General features: G+C 55.7%; 1 long non-coding RNA gene across 1 annotated transcript; it reads left to right on the top strand.

Annotated features, from left to right (window-relative positions):
• Positions 1–1747: 1747 nt before the first annotated feature.
• On the top strand, positions 1748–5757 carry LOC123587850. The gene is made up of 3 exons (XR_006707562.1): positions 1748–3454; positions 4318–4511; positions 5632–5757. It is a non-coding gene; the product is annotated as an uncharacterized LOC123587850 (long non-coding RNA).
• Positions 5758–6055: the final 298 nt, after the last annotated feature.

Genomic DNA, 6055 nt, shown 5'->3' on the forward strand with positions numbered 1-6055 from the left:
AAGGCTCTCCAGCCTCGCTCAAATGTCACCTCCCCTTACGAGCGAAGGGGAACCCACTTTGCCAAACTCGGCTGAGTTTATCTACACGAGGGTTGGCTCACCGAGCTGTGTTTTAATTTGGGTGATTTGAATAAGTTGCTAGCGTATAAAAGCCAGGAGATTCTACATAAAAGTCTGGATGTTCGGCTTCTTTTGAAAAATCAAGAGATCTGGCAAGCCAGAGCTCGCCACATCAGCATGGCCACGCTCAGCCGGCGGGGGGGGGTGGGGGGGGGCAGCTGGGGAGAGAGTGGCTGGCCCTTTAGTCTGGTCAGACTTTTCTGTTCCAGTCATTTGCTCGTACACTCACCCGTCCCGTCCAAAAGCACTGGGACCTGTCACTGCGCCTGAGTCTTTAAGGCATTTAGATCCTCACAGGGGAGACAGACGCTAAACCCTAGAGCGGTGCATATATAATAGAATGTCACATGGTGACAAGTGTTACTAAGGAAATACACAGCAGGGGAAGAGAATGGGTGTGGTCTCACACAAGAGGCCAGGGAAGGCAGACCCATCAGGCCTGGATAAGATGGCGGGGCCCCAAGACAAAGAAAAGTGTTCTTGCGGACACAACAGCAGGTGCAAAGGCCCTGAGGTTGCACGCTGGCGTGTCTGAAGAGCAGCAAAGAGGCCGGTGTGGCCGGACAGGAGGGAGTGAGGCCTCCTTTGGAATAGGTAACCCGGACAGGCCAGGGCTTGGCGTACCCCAGGTGGAGCCCTCCTACCGCGTCAGACTCCGGGTAATTCAGACAGTGAATCCTGGGAGATCTCCCAAGGGGGGCCCAACTTTGAGGCCTCCAGGTGGTTTCGTCAGGGTTCTCGGCCTCTTCTGGATCAGCTTCGGGTGGTCCTGGTTCGGCAAGGCGAAGGCGGGGCTTCGCCAGAGGGAGTACCCCCGGAGGGTTAAGGCTCCAGCTGCCCAGGCTTCCAATCCCCACCCCCCCTGCCCCCACCCCCCATCTGAGCCCAGACGCTTCACCTCTCAGAGCCCGGGGTTTCCCCAACTGCAAAAGGCAGTAACCAGCACCCACATCGGGGGGTTGTTGCTCTACTCAATTAATACCTGCGTGCGCGTCTGCGTAAAAAATATCTACGCAAAATGTTTAGACGGATGCCAGGCGTGTACAAAGTGCTACGTAACTAAGCTATTTTAATTTCAGGAGCTAAGGCAAATTAGTGTTCAAAGGAGCGCCGTCCTCCAACTTTTCGGTCTCGGGACCCTGCGAAGCTGAAAAGTCATCGAGGTCCCCAAAGAGGTCTTGGCTTACGTGGGCTTATCATTCGGCATTAACCGGACTAGAGATCGACATTAGGAAAGTTTTAAAACGTGCGTTCATTCATTCACTGAAAAAGAAGGGGGATAGGCCCATTGCCTGTTTCTGTCGACAGTGTGTTTTCATGAACAAGGTATCTGCTTTTCGAAAGCGGTCCGTGAGAGGAGTGGCATTGTTTGGCTTGTGCAAACCTCTTTCACGCTCCACGTGGGAAAGGAGCCGGGTCTGAGTGTTAGCATCCTCGGCGTCCGGCCCCTAGGGACCTGTCATCTAAGGAAGGAAAGCCCGCTTAGCAACATGGGGCTGCAAAAGGAAAACCCGTGTCCCCCCGCCAAAAGGGCCTCAGACCCCCGGGGCCCTTGGGCCACATTTTGAGACGGCGGGTCTAGCGGGGCCTTTCTGGCCGGCGAACGAGCATATAGCTCGGTGTTTCCCTGGTGCGGGCGGGGACGGGGCTCCAGGAGATGCCGGGACCCGGCAGGGTGGGTGGGGGGAGACAAAGCCCAGCCCGCGTCTGGCGCCAGACCCGTAGGTGAGGTGGCCAGTGAAGGGGGAGGTGCAGCCCGGACCGCCGGGCGCCGAAATGGGGGGTGTGCGGGCCTTTGGGGAGCGTGGCGTCCTGCCCCGCTAGCGGAAGGATCTGGAATCTGCCCGGGGCCTGGGTCGCTCGGCGCTGGCTATGGCTGGGTCACTGAGCGTTACCTTCCCCGGCTGTCGGTGGCTTCCTCATCCCCACTCTACAGAGGCGGAAACTGAGGCTCCTGCCTCCCAGCACCGAGTCGTGGTTGTGGATGGCACAGCCCGGGAGGGCATCCGAGGCCTGGGGTGCGGGGACCGTAGCAGGCAGAGTTGGGATGGTCCTGCCTCCCCAGCCTGAGGCCGGTGGGGCTCCAGGGGGGCACCGGGCTGGGGGCCGGGAGACCCCAGGGGCTCAGAAAAGAAGAGCTGCCACTGAGAGGTGGGGGAGCACCTGCGGCTTGCCCGCGGCCCTCACGGCCTCAGCTTCCTCGTCTGTATAATGGGGGCGATAAGCCGCTGGTTCTGCGGCCGAATCGGGCACTCGGTCCCCATGGGCGCCGCCCACCGTGGGCACGTGACCCACCTCCCCCACTTGCAGGGACGTCCCCACGGCTCAGCTGGCCCGGTCCCCCCGGGTCCCTCTGTGTAATGATGACTTACGAACGTGCTCCCCGTACGGCATCCGGATCCCTGCCGGGTCCCCTAAGGCCTTTACCCCCTTTACCCCCTTCACGCCTCTTGGAAGCTCTGGCTGGACTGTAGGGCCCTCGTGCGCGTCCCACCGAGGCCAAAAGGGAGCCGGGGCGCCGAGCACCTGCGCCCAGACCCACACGGTTCCTGGCTCTGCCATCTCACGACAAGGGGACAAGGCAGTGGGGCAGGAATGCGTCCAGGAATAGAAAAGAAAGTCGACACCCCAGCGTGGGCGCTGGGGCTCCAGGGGCCATTCCTGGGACAGTCCTGAGGAAATCGGGGCCACACTACCCTCATGGCACCCCTGTGTCCCACCCCAGGTCTGGGAGGGCAGAGGAAAAGGGAGTTTTGAACCACGCCCCAGAGGGCTCGGTCCTGGGGGGCGGCTCCACCCTTCCCTCCTGGAACCCTGCGGAATGGACCCTCTGGCCACATGGGGGCTGCAGGGTGGGCAGGCAGCCCCGGGGGCCACCAAGGAGGCAGGGCCCTCAGGCCTTCCAGAACGATCTCATTTGCTCAGCCCAGGAGTTTAATAAGATGATCGTACCGGCCCACGGGGGAGGCAGCCCGGGCCAAGAGGAAGGGGGCATTTCACGCCTTGTCCACACACCGCGGGGTTCACAGCTGGACCCGGGTAACCTGGGGCGCTCAGCCTCCTGACTGAGATCAATCCTTACACAACCACACAGTATGGAACCCTGCCTTGTTGAGCCCAAGACCCGCCGGGGGCTGATGGCAAAGAAGTGACCATCGACTCTAATTTCCACCCGGAAATTCCCGGAAACGCTGACCTTATTCACCCCGATCACAACCTTGTGCTGAGGAAACCAAAGCGGTTTGTCTGGAGTCAGATCTGCTCCTTCCTGGCTGTGCGTCCTTGGGCAAGCTGCCTAACCTCTCTGAACCTGGTTCCTCGTCTGCCCATAAGGGTGTGTTTGCTCAATACTCCTGTCACTTGATTCATTCTTTCTCTCCTTTGACCCTCTCACCCGTGGTCGAAGGAACGGGTTGTTTTTTTTTCAATTTTTAAAATGTATTTATTTTTCCTTAAAATTATTTTTCACTCAGCCTAGAGTGAAATAAGTCAGCCAGAGAAGGACCGATACTGTATGTGGACCTTGAGGAACTTAACAGAAGACCACGGGGGAGGGGAAGGGGGGAAAAAAGTGACAGAGAGGGAGGGAGGCAAAGCATAAGAGACGCTTAGATACAGAGAACAGACTGAGGGGGGATGGGGGGCGGGGGAGAGGGGAACATGGGGGATGGGCACCGAGGAGGGACGTACGGAAGCGACGAACCACGGGAATCTGCCCCCAAAACCAAGAGCACACTTCACACGCGGTATGTTAGCCAACTTGACACGAAATTATATTTTAAGAAAAGAAACAGAAAAACATTATTTTTACTGTTTTATTTATTTTTGAGAGACAGCAACCCTCACGAGTGATTTTCTTTTTTAATGTTTATTTTTGAGAGAGTGCGCGAGTGAGCAGGGGAGGGGCAGGGAGAGAGAGAGAGAGAGGGGACAGAGGATCCAGAAGGGGCTCCACACTGACAGCAAAGCAGACAGCCCGATGCAGGACTCGAACTCATGAGCCCTGAGATCGCCACCTGAGCCAAAGTCAGCCGCTCACCCACTGAGCCGCCCAGGTGTCCCTGGAAAGCCTCGCTTTTTACATCAGAATGGAGGTTCAGGGAGGCAGAGCCAGACTTGTTCGGCGTCCCAGAGCTCTAGGGTGAGGCCAGGATTTGAACGTGACTTTGCCAGGCTGATGCCCGTCTCCCCACCTAGCACGCCCGGGCTGCCTGCGAAGGCGAGTAAAGCAGACACCCGCCATCGGAGAGGATGCTTCTCCAACGGTGGCGCCTGGGCCAGTGGCGGCCAGCTCGCCGGGCTGTTTGCCAGGAATGCAGAATCTCAGGCCCCACCAGAGACCAGCTGAATCTTGTCTTTCAACAGTCTCCCCAGGATGACTGGTGGGCACGGTAAGGTTTGAGAAGCACGGGCCTAGACCAGGGTTTCCTGGCGTGTGTTTAGGGAAATGAGAGTAAATGTGATTAAAAGAGGAGGTACCGAGGGGAGGAGGGTCAGTGCCCAAATCAGTCTGGGAAGGGCAAGATTAAACAAAGAGGGAGTACAGGACTTATCAGGGCTTTTAATTTGGAAATGTACATTGTCTGTCTGGACGACAGATTATATCACAGGACCCATGCTTTTTTAGAATCTCCTTGTGTTCTACTGAATATACTAGGAGGTAAACCTGGGTCCTGGAGGTCTTTTTTTTTTTTTTTTTAATTTTTAATTTATTATTACTTTTTTAAATTTTTTAAAAATTTTAATTTAAAGCATACGTATATTTTCAAAGTTTATTTACTTATTTTGAGAGAGAGAGAGAGAGACAGCAAGCTCACACAGGGGAGGGGCAGAGAGAGAGGCAAAGGGAGAATTCCAAGCTGACCTTGAAGAGCCCGACCTGGGTCTCAATGACATGAACCGGGAGATCACGACCTGGGCCGAAATCAAGAGGGGGATGCTGAACCGACTGAGCCACCCAGGTGCCCCTGGGTCCTGGAGATCTTAATGATAAAATCGCAGCACTTATTATGCACCAGGCCCTGGGCTCCTCCACACATTAGCGTGTGGCTTCCCTCCCCAAAGTAACCTCATCATTCAAGATGGCTCCTGGAGCTCCAGCCATCACGTCTGCATTCCAGCAGCAGGAAGGAGGAAAGAGACCACTGTCCACCTGAGTCATCCTCCTTTAAGGAGCCTTCCCGGAAGTTCCACTAAATCTGTCTGCCTTCATCTCACCAGCCAGGTTTAGCCACACAGCCGTATTTTTAACCACTGGGAAAGGTCACCCAGCTCAAAATCAAGATGTCGTGGCTCAAGACCGCGGGCAGGTGGATATCTAGAAGGTAATTATCAGTCAGTGTCCTGGGGCTTTCCCATGGGGGAGGGTGCTCGTCCAAGGTCACACTGCTGGCCGGGAAGGGAACATTTTTGAACCTGCCTCCTGCCCTGCCAGGAGTCTCAGCTTTTGCTGCATTTGCGAATTGTCTTCTGAGGGAAATCAAAAGGTCTTATTTAAAATGTTCCTTTTAGGTTTTTCTGCTCGGAGAAGCCTGAGAAATGTTGGGAAACACAAAGAGAAGCAGGCTTCCTTACTCCAGCACTCGTCCAAGTGAATCAAGGAGCCACTGATAACAGAAATGGCTTCCTCAGGGAAAGTTTTATTATCTCACTGCACAGAGAGAGAGAGAGAGAGAGAGAGAGATGGTGTCGGGACTGGTTGATTCAGCAACTCACCATTGTCACTGACGACTTGGTTCTTTCTGTTTCTGTTTCTCCATCTTGAGGCTAGCCCCCTCATGGTGCACGATGGCTGCTGTTGAGCCAGGCATCAAGTCCCAAAGCCCAGGGGGCAGCAGAGCGAATACCCTTTCCTCACGGCTATGTGTAAAGACAAGGCAAGCTTCCCACAGCCTCCGGACACACTCCCCCTCTTGCTGGCATTTCTTGGGGACCT

Source organism: Leopardus geoffroyi, chromosome D3, assembly GCF_018350155.1.
Source record: "Leopardus geoffroyi isolate Oge1 chromosome D3, O.geoffroyi_Oge1_pat1.0, whole genome shotgun sequence".
Taxonomy (NCBI): Eukaryota; Metazoa; Chordata; class Mammalia; order Carnivora; family Felidae; genus Leopardus; species Leopardus geoffroyi.